General features: G+C 44.9%; 1 non-coding gene across 1 annotated transcript; it reads right to left on the bottom strand.

The window, feature by feature from the left end:
- Nucleotides 1-562: 562 nt before the first annotated feature.
- trnas-uga lies at nt 563-644 on the bottom strand. Its single transcript has one exon. It is a non-coding gene; the product is annotated as a tRNA-Ser (tRNA).
- Between the last annotated feature and the right edge of the window lie 3,050 nt (nt 645-3,694).

Here is a 3,694-nt window from a genome sequence, read left to right as displayed (position 1 = left end):
TTTTCAGAGGGTTATACATACTGCATTTCGTGGGAATCTTGGTTCCCTTGGAACAACTGATAGAAATGGCCATCGCCAATGGTAAATTTACATGAACAACGCATACAGCTTCAGTTAGAAGACACTGCTATAAAAGAATTGGCTGGACAGTATGTTTCAACTTCCTTTGCCTGTTTCTGTCTTGAGTATCAAACTGGTGGCAGGAGACCAACTAGCCAAAATAGCGATCGCGAGCAGGGTTTGAACCTCTTGTGAAACCCCATTAGATTTCGAGTCCAACGCCTTAACCTCTCGGCCATCACAGCTTATTGCATTCGAGTGCGACATGAAAAAAAAGACATGCAAACATTCTACCTGGTGGATGGCAATCGGAGGGACAAGCCTAAATTCACACACAGCAAAAGTAGGACCACTGTCATTACTGAAAGACATTCCATTACTTTTGCAGTTTGAAACGGGGACATGTAAGAGGCCGTAAAGATGTGATGGAAAATTTCACATCTGTTATCTCGCCACAGGAATCAAGCCGTCCATGCTTAATCCCGTTTATAAGTAAGGAATGCACTGCGAGCAGGGTTCGAACCTGCGCAGGGAAAACCCTTTGGATTTCAAGTCCAACGCCTTAACCACTCTGCCATCACAGCTGCACATCTGGTGTATGGCTGTACGGGCAAAAATCGTCAAAGAGGCAAATTAAACATTCCAGGAAATGAAAGGGCAAGAATAGAAACTCATCAGTTTGCCTCCAGTGACCCAAAGTCCTTTTGCAAATACAAATGAGAGAAAATGTGCACATGAAATGTGCAACTTCTTCATAGGGACATAAATACAGCTTCATTAGCGCTCCTCACGTGGAAGCTTGGTTCCCTTGGAACAACTGATAGACATGGCCATCGCCAATGGTAAGTTACATGCATGCTGGCTGCCACAACTTCATTTAGAAGACACTGCTATCTGGGGCATTGGCTGGGCCGGGATGTTTCAACTTCCTTTGCCTGTTTCTGTCTTTGGTATCAAACGGGTGGCAGGAGACCAACTAGCCAAAATGCGCTTGCGAGCAGGGTTTGAACCTCTTGTGGGAAACCCCATTGGATTTGAGTCCAAAGCCTTAACCTCTCGGCCATCACAGCTTATTGCATTTTTAGTGTGACATGAAAAAAAAATAGACATTGCAAACATGCTACCTGGTGGATGGCAATCGGAGGGACAAGCCTAAATTCACACACAGCAAAAGTAGGACCCCTGCCATTACTGAAAGACATTCCATTACTTTTGCAGTTTGAAGCGGGGACATGTAAGGCCCGTAAAGATGTGATGGAAAATTTCACACCTGTTATCCCACAGGAATCAAGCCGTCCGTGCTTAATCCGTTTATAAGAAAAGGACTGCACTCTGAGCAGGGTTTCACCCCTCGCGGGGAAACCCCATTAGTTCAAGTCCAGCGCCTTAACCACTCGGCCATCACAGCTGCATCTGGTGAATGGCTGTGCAGACAAAAATCGTCAAAGAGGCAAATTAAACATTCCAGGAAATGAAAGGGCAAGAATAGAAACTCATCCAGTTTGCCTCCAGTGACCCAAAGTCCTTTTGCAAATACAAATGAGAAGCACATGAAATGTTTTACTCTTCATAGGGACATAAATACTGCGGCTCGTGGGAAGCTTGGTTCCCTTGGAACAACTGATAGACATGGCCATCGCAATGGTAAATTTACATGCACAACCTGCCACAGCTTCATTTAGAGAGACACTGCTATCTGGATTGGCTGGGCCGGGATGTTTCAACTTCCTTTGCCTGTTTCTGTCTTTGGTATTAAACAGGTGGCAGGAGACCAACTAGCCAAAATAAGCTCTTGAGCAGGGTTCGAACCTCTTGTGGGGAAACCCCATTGGATTCCCGAGTCCAACATAACTAACCTCGGCCATCCAGCTTATAGCATTGAAAGGCGTCATGACAAAAAAAAGACTTGCAAACATGCTGGCTGGTGTATGAGCCTAAATTCACACATGGCAAACATGGGATAACCAAAGGCATTACTGTGAGACCGCCCATTACTTGTGCAGTTTGAAGCGGGCACAGGTAAGAGGCGAGATAGATGTGGTGGTAAATTTCCGCGGCCTGTTGTTTTAAGCCATCTGAATCTAACCGGCCGGGCTTCATCCATTTATAAGAAAGGACTGCTGTGAGCAGGGTTCGAACCTCTTGTGAGGGGAGACCCCATTAGTTCAAGTCCAGCGCCTTAACCTCGGCCATCACAGCTGCACCCTTGACTGTACAGACAAAAAATCAACAAGAGAGGCAAACTACACATTCCAGCGAATGAGAAGGCAAGAATAAAACTCATCCAGTTTGCCTCAGTGACACAAAGTCCTTTTGCAAATACAAATAGAGAAAATTTTCAGAGGGTTATACATACTGCAAGGAAGCTTGGTTCCCTTGGAACAACTGATAAATGGCCATTAATTTTCTGGTGGATGGCACTGCTATAAAAAGGATTGGCTGGACAGTATGTTTCCTTTTCCAGTTTTTCTGTCTTGGGTATTCACAGGAGACCACCCTAGCCAAAATGGCGCAAAGTTCGAACCTTTTCTGGATTCCAGGTCCAGCGCCTTAACCTCCTAATCACAGCTTATTTAGTTTGAAAACATGACAAAAAGACATGCAAACATGCAAAACTGGTGGATGGCAATCGGATGGAGCCCTAAATTCACACACAGCAAAAAGTAGGACCACTGTCATTACTGAGACCATCCATTACTTTTGCAGTTTGAAGCGGGGACAGGTAAGAGCGGGTAGATGTGATGGAAAATTTCACATCTGTTATTTTAGCCATCAGGAATCAAGCCGTCGTGGCTTAATCCCGTTTATAAGAAAGGACTGCGCTGTGAGCAGAGTTCGAACCTCTTGGAAACCCCATTGGTTCCAAGTCCAGCGCCTTAACCTCTCAGCCATCACAGCTGCGCCTGTGACTGTACAGACAAAAATCAACAGAGGCAAACTACACATTCCAGGAAATGAAAAGGCAAGAATAGAAACTCATCCAGTTTGCCTCAGTGACCCAAAGTCCTTTTTGCAAAATACAAATGAGAGAACTTTTCAGAGGGTTATACATAAACACTTTCATTAGGAAGCTTGGTTCCCTTGGAACAACTGATAGAAATGGCCATCGCAATGGTAAATTTACATGAACAACCGCCACAGCTTCATTTAGAAGACACTGCTATAAAGGGATTGGCTGGACAGTATGTTTCAACTTCCTTTGCCTGTTTCTGTCTTGAGTATCAAACTGGTGGCAGGGAGACCAACTAGCCAAAATAAGCTGCGAGCAGGGAGTTCGAACCTCTTGTGGAAACCCCATTGGATTCGGAGTCCAGCATTAACCTCTCAGCCATCACAGCTTATTGCATTTGAGTCGCGACATGAAAAAAAAAACACATGCAAACATGCTACCTGGTGGATGGCAATGGGAGGACAAGCCTAAATTCACACACAGCAAAAAAAGTAGGACCCCTGTCATTACTGAAAAAGACATTCCATTACTTTTTTGTTTGAAGCGGGGACATGTAAGAGGCCCGTAAAGATGTGATGGAAAATTTCACATCGGTATCTGCCACAGGAATCAAGCCGTCCGTGCTTAATCCGTTTATAAGAAAAGGACTGCTTTAAGCTTCTGCGAGCAGGGTTCGAACCTCTT

Source organism: Alosa alosa, unplaced genomic scaffold (assembly GCF_017589495.1).
Source record: "Alosa alosa isolate M-15738 ecotype Scorff River unplaced genomic scaffold, AALO_Geno_1.1 AALO_1.0_unplaced_334, whole genome shotgun sequence".
Taxonomy (NCBI): Eukaryota; Metazoa; Chordata; class Actinopteri; order Clupeiformes; family Clupeidae; genus Alosa; species Alosa alosa.
The sequence above is the reverse complement of the archived record's forward strand: the minus strand, read 5'-3'. Positions and strand labels throughout refer to the sequence as shown.